We start from the raw sequence: 13,433 nt of genomic DNA, 5'->3' as shown, positions 1-13,433 counted from the left end.
ATAGATGGACTAATACAACAAGTCCCACACACAGCTAGAAGCCCAATATTTTTTCAGAGGTAGATGCAGAAAAAAATATATTCAGTTTGCAACCTGATGGAGGTCAGTATAGATGGAGTAATAGAACAAGTCCCACACACAGCTAGAAGCCCTAATATTTTTTCAGAGGTAGATGCAGATAAAAATTATTTTTAATTTGCAACCTGATGGAGGTCAGTATAGATGGACTAATAGAGAAAGTCCCACAGACTGCTAGAAGGCCAAATATTTTTTCAGAGCTAGATGCAGATAAAAATTATATTCAATTTGCAACCTGATGGAGGTCAGTATAGATGGACTAATAGAACAAGTCCCACACACAGCTAGAAGCCCAAATATTTTTTCAGAGGTACTGTAGAAGCAGATAAAAATTGTTTTTAATTTTAACCTGATGGAGGTCAGTATAGATGGACTAATAGAGAAAGTCCCACACACTGCTAGAAGGCCAAATATTTTTTCAGAGCTAGATGCAGAAAAAAATTATATTCAGTTTGCAACCTGATGGAGGTCAGTATAGATGGACTAATAGAGAAAGTCCCACAAACTGCTAGAAGGCCACATATTTTTTCAGAGGTAGATGCAGATAAAAATTATATTCAATTTGCAACCTGATGGAGGTCAGTATAGATGGATTAATAGAACAAGTCCCACACACAGCTAGAAGCCCAAATATTTTTTCAGAGGTACTGTAGATGCAGATAAAAATTATTTTTAATTTGCAACCTGATGGAGGTCAGTATAGATGGACTAATAGAGAAAGTCCCACACACTTCTAGAAGGCAAATATTTTTTCAGAGCTAGATGCAGAAAAAAATTATATTCAGTTTGCAACCTGATGGACGTCAGTATAGATGGACTAATAGAGAAAGTCCCACACACTGCTAGAAGGCCACATATTTTTTCAGAGGTAGATGCAGAAAAAAATATATTCAGTTTGCAACCTGATGGAGGTCTGTATAGATGGATTAATAGAACAAGTCCCACACACAGCTAGAAGCCCAATATTTTTTCAGAGGTAGATGCAGAAAAAAATATATTCAGTTTGCAACCTGATGGAGGTCAGTATAGATGGACTAATACAACAAGTCCCACACACAGCTAGAAGCCCAATATTTTTTCAGAGCTAGATGCAGAAAAAAATTATATTCAATTTGCAACCTGATGGAGGTCAGTATAGATGGACTAATAGAATGATGCTATGCCCAAAAGATTTTACTTCACTAGGTGCAGTAAAAAAATTGGTATTCTATACACAGGTGGTATATCTTGCAACACAGATAGGCTACTCCACTGACTAACACACTCTGCAATAGGCCAAAAAGGATTAGCTTTGCTAGATTCAGCCAAATGCTGTGAAAAAAACTTGCACAGCACTGGCACAGACCTGCCTGGCAAAAACTGATAGGAACTGATGTAACCTAGTCCTGAAAAGGACTCCAATTACAATTAGTCTTTACTCCCACAATCTATCTATTTAAGAGCACAGACCTGCCTGATAAAAGTCATAGGAAATGCTGTAACCTAGTCCTTAAAAGGACTGCAATCACAACTATTCCCTACTCCCAAGCTATCTGTAGATTTGTGCGAAAATTGGCTTGAAATTAACAAGGTATAGCGCACACAGCAACAGCGGTGCGGTCTAACACGCAGCTGCAGCAGTGAGAAAATGGTGGCAACGGGGAAAATGGCTTGGTCTTATAGGGCAAGGACATGTGACATACACTGCCAATGACACATGCCCTTGCTTGTGTGAAAAAAAGCACTTCGCTCCGTGTGTGCACTGCTGATAGGCTGACAGATTGCACCTCCCCACTGTAAATGCGGGAAAGAGAAAAAAAAAAGGGAGATCTTCATTGTTCCTGCAGAGATCCATCCCCTGCCCCTCCCCCCACCCTGCTGTACACTCAAACTGCGTATTAACATTAATTTTCATCATTACTGAGAAAAAATCCAGTTATGATTTTGGTGCACGAACAGTTATCGAACATAACCTCAAACAGCCGAATTTTTCTCAAATTGTTCGTGTTCGCCAAACAGCTCGAACACCGCCCAAAACAGCTCGAATTTGAGATTGGCGAACAGTTCGAGTAGAACAACGCTCATCTCTAATGGAGAGGCATCTATAAGACACCACCATTACTAACCCCATAGTCAAAATTAAAAAAACACAAAAAAAACAAAAACACCCAGTATAAAGTCCTTTAATTGAAATTAAACACACAATTCTTTATTGTTCTAAATTAAACCATACTTACCATCACGCCCATTCCAGCTGAAGCCAACGATTGTCAGGCTGTGATGCCGTCACAGCCTGACACTGAGGAACGCGAGCAGGCCTGCGCTTCTCAGTGTCTGTGGGATGACAGGCTGGATGGCAGCTTTCTGCTGCGGTTCAGCCTGTCATCTCGATGTAGCAAAGCTGGAGCTGTCCTGGGAACCATCGAAAGGTAAGGATGACGTTGCTTTATTATTTTTCTTTTATTGCAGGAGATCGTTGGCTTCAGCTGGAATGGGCGTGATGGTAAGTATGGTTTAATTTAGAACAATAAAGAATTGTGTGTTTATTTCAATTAAACGACGTTATTCTGGGAGTTGTGTTTTTTTCTAAATACTTTACTAGAAATTCATGGCGGTCATATCTAATATTGGCGTGACCCCTTGAATTTCGGGCTTAGGGCCAGCTGATAATGCCAAGCTGGACCTAACCCCTTTATTACCCAGTGAGCCACGGCACCAGGGCCCTGGATGAGTTGGGTACAGCGCCAGAAGATGGCGCTTCTATGAACGCGCCATTTTCCGGGGTGGCTGCGGACTGCACTTTGCAGCGAGTGGGGCCCAGAAAGCTTGGGCCTCCCTGCGCTGCAGATTCCAGCCCCCAGCTGCCTAGTTGTACCTGGCTGGACACAAAAATAGGGCAAAGCCCCACGTATTTTTTTTTTTAATTATTTCATGAAATAATAATAAAAAAAAGGGCTTCCCTATATTGTTGTGTCCGGCCAGGTACAAATAGGCAGCTAGTCGTTGGGGGCAGCCTGTTCCTGCCTGCTGTACCTGGCTGGACACAAATATAGTGCGAAGCCCCACGTCAATTTTTTAAAATTATTTCAGGAAATTCATGAAATAATTAAAAAAAAATTGACGTGGGGCTTCGCACTATATTTGTGTCCAGCCAGGGTCAGCAGGCAGCAACGGGCTGCCCCCAACCACCAGCTGCCTATTTGTACCTTGCCGGACACAACAATATAGGGAAGCCCTTTTTTTTTTTAATTATTTCATGAAATAATTTAAAAAAAATTGACGTGGGGCTTCGCCCTATTTTTGTGTCCAGCCAGGTACAACTAGGCAGCTGGGGGCTGGAATCCGCAGCGCAGGGAGGCCCAAGCTTTCTGGGACCCACCCGCTGCAAAATGCAGTCCGCAGACACCCCGGAAAATGGCTCGTTCATAGAAGCGCCATCTTCTGGCGCTGTGCCCAACTCATCCAGGACCCTGGTGCGGTGGCTCACTGGGTAATAAAGGGGTTAGGGCCAGCTTGGCATTATCAGCTGGCCCTAAGCCCGAAATTCATGGGGTCACGCCAATATTAGACAGGACCACCATGAATTTCTAGTAAAGTTTTTAAAAAAAACACAACACCCAGAAAAAAGTCCTTTAATTGAAATAAACACACAATTCTTTATTGTTCTAAATTAAACCATACCTACCATCACGCCCATTCCAGCTGAAGCCAACGATCTCCTGCAATAAAAGAAAAATAATAAAGCAACATCATCCTTACCTTTCGATGGTTCCCAGGACAGCTCCAGCTCTGCTACATCGAGATGACAGGCTGGACCGCAGCAGAAAGCAGTCATCCAGCCTGTCATCCCGCAGACACTGAGAAGTGCAGGCTTGCTTGCGCTACTCAATGTCTCGCTGTGACGGCATCCAGATGAGCCGAGTTCATGTCCAATGAATTCAGCTCACCTCATGCACGTCACTGACAGCGTGGGAAAATTATCCTGCACTCAGCACTTTAGCATGAGAATTTTCCCATGCTGTCAGTGACGTGCATGAGGTGAGTTCATGTCCAATGATCTCAGCTCACCTCATGCACGTCACTGACAGCGTGGGAGAATTGTCACGCTGAAGCGCTGAGTGCAGGAGAATTTTCCAACGTTGTCAGTGACGTGCCTGAAATGAGCCGAGTTCATTGGACATGAACTCGGCTCATCTTTATGCCATCACAGCGAGACACTGAGGAGCGCAAGCATGCCTGCGCTTCTCAGTGTCTGCGGGATGACAGGCTGGATTTCAGCTTTCTGCTGCGATCCAGCCTGTTATGTGAATGTAGCAGAGCTGAAGCCGTCGTGGAAACCATGGAAAGGTAAGGATGATGTTGCTTTGCTATTTTATTTTTATTGCAGAAGACATTGGCTTCAGCTGGAATGGGCGTGATGGTAAGTATGGTTTAATTTAGAATAATAAAGAATTGTGTCTTTATTTCAATTAAAGGACTTTATTCTGGGTGTTTGCGTTTTTTTTAATTTTGACTATGGGGTTAGTAATGGGGGTGTCTTAAAGACGCCTCTCCATTACTAACCTGGGCTTGATGTCAGCTGGCATTATAAGCTGACATCAACCCCAGCCCTATTACCCCACTGCTACCACTACAGGGCAGTGGGAAGAGCGAGGCTAAGTGCCAGAATTGGCGCATCCTATGGATGCGCCATTTCTGGGACGGCTGACGGCTGGTGTTTCTAGCCTGGGAGGGGGCCAATATTCATGGCACCCTTCCTGGGCTATTAATATCAGCCCCCAGCTGTCTGCCTAGCCTTTGCTAGCTATTAAAATTGGGGGGACCCCACATCATTTTTTGGGGGGATCCCCCATTTTAATAGCTAGTAAAGGCTAGGTATTCAGCTGGGGGCTGATATTAGTAGCCTGGGAAGCTCCGTGGGTATTACCCCCTTCCCAGGCTTCAAACATCTGCCCCATCCGTCTGCTTAACCTCCGCTAGAGCCTAAAATTATGGGGAACCTCACGGCAATTTTTTTTTAAATAAATCCTTTATTTTAACACTAAATGACAAGTACAGTAATCAGCACTGTCACTGTACTTCATATATGTGACTGACATGTATCTATCTATCTAATCTATGTGTGATTCTCTATTCCTTCTATTCTAAATTGTCGGGTACCGCTGCTGAAATGCCGGCTGGCTTTTTTAAAGAGACAGGTGCATGAAAACACTATTATTTTTTTTAATAATTCCTTTACACTAAATGACATGTACAGTAATCAACACTGTCACTGTACTTCATATATATGTGACTGACATGATTCTATCTATCTAATCTATGTGTGATTCTCTATTCTTTCTGTTCTAAATTGTCGGGTACGGTTGTTTGCCGCTGCTGAATTGCCGGCTTTTCATGTTTCACTGTGAGCACTGTTCCCATCGTTTTGGGCAATCACTGTAATGCCACAACCACCATGGCTGTGACATTACAGTGAGTGGCAGACAATCCCTGCATGATTGGTGACCTAAATAGCGCCAGACATGCAGGACACTCTTTTGGTGCACGAACAGTTATCGAACATAACCTCGAACAGCCGAATTTTTTGCAAATCGTTCGGGTTCGTCGAACAACTCGAACACCGCCCAAAACAGCTCGAATTTGAGATTGGCGAACAGTTCTAGTCGAACACCGCTCATCTCTATTTCTAAGAGATGCTATAATAGAGTATCTGAAGAAGAATATCCTCATGACCCAATATCAACATGGGTTTACGAGGGACCGCTCCTGTCAAACTAATCTGATCACTTTTTAGGAGGAGGCAAGTTCTGGACTGGACCAAGGAAATGCAGTGGATGTTGTGTATATGGACTTTTCAAAAGCTTTTGATACGGTTCCACACAAAAGGTTGATACATAAAATGAGAACAATGGGGATAGGGGAAAATATATGTATGTGGGTTAAGAATTGGCTCAGTGATAGGAAACAAAGGGTGGTTATTAATGGAAAACACTCAGACTGGGTCTCAGTTAAAAGTGGGGTACCACAGGGGTCAGTATTGGGCCCCCTTCTTTTTAACATATTTATTATTGACCTTGTAGGGGGCATACAGAGTAATATTTCAATATTTGCAGATGACACTAAACTCTGCAGGGTAATCAATACAGAGGAGGACAATTTTATATTACAGGAGGATCTATGTAAACTAGAAGCTTGGGCTGATAAATGGCAAATGAGCTTTAATGGGGATAAATGTAAGGTAATGCACTTGGGCAGAGGAAATAAAATGTATAATTATATGCTTAATTGTAAAACACTGGGCAAAACTGTAACTGAAAAAGACCTGGGTGTATTGGTGGACGACAAACTCACGTTTAGTGGCCAGTGTCAGGCAGCTGCTGCAAAGGTAAATAAAATAATGGGATGCATTAAAAGAGGCATAGATGCTCATGAGGAGAACATAATTTTACCTCTATACAAGTCACTAGTGCGACCACACTTAGAATACTGTGTACAGTTTTGGTCTCCTGTGTATAAGAAAGACATAGCTGAGCTAGAGCGGGTGCAGAGAATAGCGACCAAGGTTATTAGAGGACTGGGGGGTCTGCAATACCAAGACAGGTTATTACACTAGGGGTTATTTACTGTGGAAAAAAGAAGGCTTAGGGGTGATCTTATTACTATGTACAAGTATATGAGGGGACAGTACAAAGGCCTTTCTACTGATCTTTGTACTCTGAGGCAAGAGACGGGGACAAGGGGGCATCTTCTACGTCTGGAGGAAAGAAGGTTTAATCATAATCACAGACGCGGATTCTTTACTGTAAGAGCAGTGAGACTATGGAACTCTCTGCCGCATGATGTTGTAATGAGTGATTCACTATTAAAATTTAAGAAGGGCATGGATGCCTTTCTTGAAAATTATAATATTACTGGTTATATGTACTAGATTCCTTGATAGGGCGTTGATCCAGGGAACTAGTCTGATTGTCGTATGGAGTCAGGAAGGAATTTTTTTCCCCAATGTGGAGCTTAGTGTTTGCCACATGGGGTTTTTTGCCTTCCTCTGGATCAACATGTTAGGCTATGGGTTGAACTAGATCGACTTAGTCTTCCTTCAACCTTAAAAACTATGTTACTATGTTACTATGTTACAATAAGAGATTCCTATCCTCTGCCTCGCATTGAGGAGTCTTTGTCAGCATTAGGAAAAGGCTACATACTTCTCTACCCTGGATCTTGCCAGTGAATACTGGCAGGTCCCAGTAGCCGCCAAAGATAGGGCAAAGATGGCATTCACCTTGCCTATGCGCCTATATGAGTTCAATCTGATGCCTTTTGGCTTGACTAATGCCTCTGGTATTTTCCAGCGACTGATGGAGTATTGTCTGGGTGAATATAATTTTGAGTCAGTACTGATTTACTTTGACAATGTGATTATATTTGGAGACACTTTTGAAGATCATCTTCTGAAGCTTCGGCAAGTACTCCAAAAGTTGCTGGATGCAGGGCTAAAAATTAAGCCCAAGAAGTGTCGTCTGTTCTGCAGACAGATTGAATATCTTGGTCATATTGTGTCGGCTGAGGGAGTGAGACCAGCCGAGAGTAAAATTGAAGCCATTCAAAATTGGCCTATCCCCGGGACTGTTAGGGAGGTGGGGGCATTCTTGGGATTGGCTGATTATTATCGCTGATTCGTGAAGAATTTCGACAAATCTGGCTGAACCTTTGAATGAGTTATTGAGGGGTACTAGTCGGGGCCCTAAAACTAGGCCCGTTTGATGGGCTGAGAGACAACAAGAGGTGTTTGATCAGATCCAGAATGCCCTTACTCAGGTACCTCTGTTGGCATATGCGCGTTTTGATTGTCCTTTCAGGTTGTATACCGATGACAGCCTACGCGGATTGGGGGCGGTGCTAGCCCAAGAGCAAGATGGGCGATAGCGAATTATTGCATATGCGAGTCGGTCTCTAAGAGACGCAGAAAGAAATTAAGAAAATTATAGCTCTTTCAAATTGGAGATGCTGGCATTAGTGTGGGCCATGACAGAAAAATTTGCTGGTTACCTGGCAGACACAGAAGTTTTGGTCCTGACTGACAATAATCCACTTGCCCACCTAGGTAATGCCAAGCTAGGAGCGTTAGAACAGTGGTGGATGGCCAGATTGTCGAAATTCAATTACCAAATCCGGTTTCGCTCTGGGAGGGAGAACGCGAATGATGATGCATTGTCAAGGGTGCCCCATAAAACCTCAGAGATGGCAACGGATGAGGATTTGGAAGATACAGAAATACCAGATTTTATACGGTTGCCGGTATTCATAGATGTAGCCCGCTCCAGTGGGGTGGATGCTCTGATGGGCACTTTACTAGGTAGGACCTGACAAGATTGGGTCCAGGTGCAAGATGCAGATTTAGAATTGGCCTTGATCAAACAGTGGCTGAATGATCACTCTAGGCCTAAGGGTGATGAGCAAAACAAATTAAAACCTGAGGGGCAGAAATTACTGTGACAATGGGTTCGACTTGCTGTAGCCGACGGAGTTCTGTATCGCTGGATGTATGCTAATGCTGAATTAGGGCATCGCTAGCAAGTGGTGATTCCAGGGTCCCTGGCCCCTGAGGTGGCTCTGGAGGCTCATGTACGGGGTGCTCATTTTGGGCAGGACAAAACATACAAGTGGCTACATAGTTTTTTTTATACTCCTGGTTTAGAGGAGGTGGTTCGCCGTGTGTGCAACCAGTGTCGTACCTGTGAAGTCAGGAAATCCTGTGAGGAGAGGGCTCCAGTACAAACCATTGTAACGTCCGCCCCGTTAGAAGTTTTGATGATTGACTATTTGTCTGTGGGTCCCTCAAAGAGTGGACATATGTCTTGTCTAGTAATGACAGACCATTTCACAAAATATGCTGTGGTGGTACCCACTAAGGATCCAAATGCAGGGACCGCTGTTCAAGCCATCTGCAAACACTTCTCTCAAGTGTATGGTTGCCTGAAGAGAGTACACTCTGATCAGGGAGCCTGTTTCCAAGGTAAACTTATAACGGAGTTACTCCAGTTGTATGGTGTGCGTCAATCCCGGACTTCCCCTTATCATCCACAAGGCAATGGAGCTTGCAAAAGGTTCAATAGAACTCTGTTGCAGATGTTGAGAACCCTAGAACAAGGCCAAAAGAGTTGTTGGCCTGAATTGATACCAGAGTTAATGTGGGCGTACAATAATCATGTGCACAGTGCAACTGGGTTCTTTCCATACATGATGATGTTTGGTAGACCTGGAAGGGAAGTCGCAGAACTAAACCTTTTAGTGCCGGAAGAGTTCGAGTATCGAACTCCGCACGAGTGGATGAGGGACCATAAGTGTAAACTGGAGGCGGTACATAAGCTGGCAAAGGAACGATTAGAAAGTCATCCCCATCATGACCGGGGATGGTGTCTGAGGAGACATTTCAGCAAGTGGACCGAGTTCTGGTATAAGTTACACGACCAGAAGGGCAACTGGCTGATCGGTGGGAAATTATTCCGTATATTGTGAATAAAGTCTCCTCAGAAGGCAGTGTGCATTTGATTATCCCTGAGGGAAGTGATGGTCCTTGTCACACAGTGCATAGGAATTGGTTGAAATGATGTGTGTCAGTTGCTCCCGAACTGCAGGGTGAGTTGCCAAGGCCGCCCAGCCCAGGGGTATTACTGAAACAACCAGGCGACATCTGGTGTGATTGTTTTGATGAGCCTGAGATAGAAATGAGAACCCGATTAAGAATCCCGGAAAGTCCGGAAATCCCTCTGAAGGTAGTGGTGTCACCTGACATACCCGCTTGCTCCTCAGAGGTTGATCTGCGGAGATCAAAGAGGGACACTGCTGGTATTCCTCACAAGAGGTATAATCCTGATCAGTATGTGTTGACTGTAATTTGTGCAAATAATGATGGTCGGGACAACTAATTATAAGTGGGGTGGAGTGTAAGAGGGTGTATTGAGATATGTGTGTTGGTGATGACTGTGAGTGGAGGCCACACCTGTAACGATGACATCTGACCACTAGATGTCAGTGACACTCACTGTTGATCTAAATTTTATTATGTGTTAACAAAACAATACTTGAATAATTTTATGAATGCTGCAATGCAAATAATAGACGAACTGTGCAGTGAAAATGCAATTTTGCTGCTTGAGTTATAAAATACTTTCATTGCATAATTGCTCTGCCACTCAAGCTGAGGATGGATAAAGTTTGTTTGGTGAAGAGGGGGTTGGGTTGCCAGAGAGACGGAGCAGGGATGTGAGGCATGTGGTCTGGGAGCTCCTGGTGGATGAGAAAAAAAGGAAGGTCCAGAGTAGGTGAACCTTGTTCCCCCTTGGACTGCAGCGGTTTTGTACTCCTGTGATTGGTGACGTCTGGGACAATAATCCTCTATTTCTGTTCGGTGAAGAGCACAGGGAAGTGCAACAGTGGGATAACATTGAAAAGAGCCGGCCATCTTGTGAAGTGTGACACGGTGCCCGCGGAGGGTAAAGCATCCTATGGTTTAAACAATAATGAGGTACTCCATATTCTTCTTCTTATTTTAAATTCTCCCTCACCGGTCCAACAAGTTAGTTAGGGTCAGCTAGGTGTTGAGACCAATCTAAATGACTAGTCTCTATGGGACGGTATCAGTGAGGCACGAACTGTGTTCATCTTGTCAGCGACTGTTGATAGCGCAGTGCGAAGTTCAGAAAAGCCACAGTCCATGGTGAAGCTCCCAAGTCAACCACCTGTTTGGATTGAATTTCCCGCAGAGCATGCTAATCAAATGAATTTTCTATCATCTGTGTTCTTGTAAATGGGAATTGAATATGGTTGTATATTTTATATGTTATTCTTGTTAGGTGAACTTGGGTTGTAATACGCCTAGCTGTACACTGAGTTTGGTCATATTGGGATCCTAGAAAGTTTATTGATTGGGAATAGTATTAAGCTTGTGAACCAGGAGAAAAGACACATATTACGGGTTCCCCTTAGGAACTAGCCCTGTTTAAGTCCGGACACATTTAGGGGAGAGGGGTGGCATTATTGGCCCAAGAGAAGACATCTCCTTACTGGGACCAGGGATATGTGGATGTTTTCCTGGTAAGAAAAAGAAAACACAATTCTTTTGTAAGAGTTGTTGGATTAAAAATTTTACTGTTTATTTTATTCACTTTTCTTCCCCATGCAAACAGGGGCTAGTTTTGTTACAATAAATCTTGTTATTGTTTTACCACCGTTTTTCTTTTGACGCTCATCTGTCCTGTCAGTGGCATCACTGTATCAAAGCGGAATCTTACCCCCGTCGTTAGTAGTCGGGGCCTTTTACAGCTATAACAATCGAAATGTGAAAAAATAGCTTTCTAGAGTTAAATTCAATGCAAATTGGTCAGCAATTAAAAGTATTTTTTCTAGACATTGGGATGTTCTCCTTACTGATAAGGATCTTCAAAAACAACTTACAAAGTATCACCTTATCACATGGCAGAGATTGCGTACCCTAAGCAACATTTTATCCAACAGCCCTTGAGGATGCTTCCCCTACAGAGGATGTTCTGCCTGCAAATACACCTTAAACCTATGGAATTCTTCAACTCTAAAAGAAAAAAAAAGTTTGATTGTCTGCCAAATCATATGTGACACGAAGGCAGTCATTTATCATGCCAGCTGCTTCTGCAGCCGTATCTATATAGGTATGTCTACAAGACCCTTCAAAGTAGTGTCCAAGATATAAAAAATGCAGCCAAATTTAAAACCATCCCTAGACATTTTTTAGAAGTCCATAATTGCAAATCCAAGGGCTTTATAGTATGTGGCATTGACCATGCTTCTATGGGAATCAGAGGTGGGGACATAAAACGGAAACTCCTTCTAAAGGAGACACGTTGGGTGATTATACTTGATACAGTAGCCCCTAAAGGCCTTAATAAAGCAGTAAGTTTCAAGTCTTTTCTATGGTTCTGTGTGAGCACACTCTGCAAAAAAGCCTCTCTGTGTGTGTACTCTGCACCTATGTCTGTGGGACTATTGTGCCAAGCATATGTGTTCACCCATGTGTGTGGAGGTACTGTGAGTAAAAACAATTTTTTCTACTCAGTACCCATGTCTGTGGGAGTAGTGTGCCTAATAACACATTTTTCTACACTGCTCCAGTGTCTGTGGGAGTGCTGTGCATAAAAACACATTTTTCTATTCTGCACCCATGTCTGTGGTAGTAGTGTGCCTAAAAACAAATTTTTATACTGTGCACCAGTGTCTGTGGGAACAGTGTGCCTATAACAAATTTTTATATTCTGCATCCGTGTCTTTGGGAGTAGTGTGCCTAAAAACAAATTTTCTACTGTGCACCCTTGTCTGTGGGAGTAGTGAGCCTGAAAACAAATTTTTCCACTATGCACCCGTGTCTGTGAGAGTACTGTGCCTAAAAACCACTTCAAAAAATGAGGAGAGCATCAAATAGGGGACGTGAACATGGCTGTGGTGCTGCTGGTGGTGATGTAGCTGAGCTGCTGCTGGTGGTGGTGTAGCTGCTGCAGTGAGAGGACGAGGTCGTTCTATGCCTTCCTCTGGTGCACACAGGCGACAGGACGTTCTGCATCATTTTGTAAGATCAAGCATCGCTACATGAATGGTGAGGTCAGAACATGTGGAGGTGGTGTTAGATTGGATGGCAAAAAGTGCCTCTAGTTCCTTTGCATTATCTTCCACCCGGTTCCCTGCAGAAAGTGCAGAGTTGGCACCTGAGGAACATGGTCATTTGGCTTCCACCTCACCCCCTTGCAAATCAGGCAAGAAGTCTGAGCCCCAAGTTATACAGCAGTCTCTTCTGCTTTTTGATGAGTCCTCTGGCTGGTGTTCTGTGGCCCATCCACCTGGCCCTGCCACAGAAGTGGAAGAGATTAAGTGCACTGATGTCCAACCATTTGTTATGTTGGTGGATGAGTATGTGGAAGGGCTAATGCACATGGTCAGTGGAACACCGTAGCACATCTCAGAGGATGACGAAACACAGTTGCCAGCTGCAGTGTCTTTCTGCAGTGTGCAGACCGGTAAGGAGGGCAGTGGTGATGAGTGGGTGGAAGATGATGCGGTGGATGATGAACAAAACCAAAAGCAAAACACAAAAATAGTGTTGGATTCTTCCTCCCCCGCTTTTACCACCTACACCACCACTTCCACCTCCACCTTCACAACCTATTCCACCTCCTCCCCCATTTTGACCTCCGCCTCCATTTTGACCTCCGCCTCCTGGTTCCAGATCATCATTTTTTAATTCTAGGTTCTTTTAAGTACGTTCCCTAAAAAAAAAAACGCAAAAACAGTGTTGAATACCTCCTCCCCTGCCTCTTCCACTTACACTGCCACATCCACCCCCTCGTACTCCA

This window comes from Phyllobates terribilis, unplaced genomic scaffold (assembly GCF_046119375.1).
Source record: "Phyllobates terribilis strain yellow unplaced genomic scaffold, ASM4611937v1 Scaffold_12__6_contigs__length_324123572, whole genome shotgun sequence".
Lineage (NCBI taxonomy): Eukaryota > Metazoa > Chordata > Amphibia > Anura > Dendrobatidae > Phyllobates > Phyllobates terribilis.
This window is presented reverse-complemented; position numbering follows the sequence as displayed.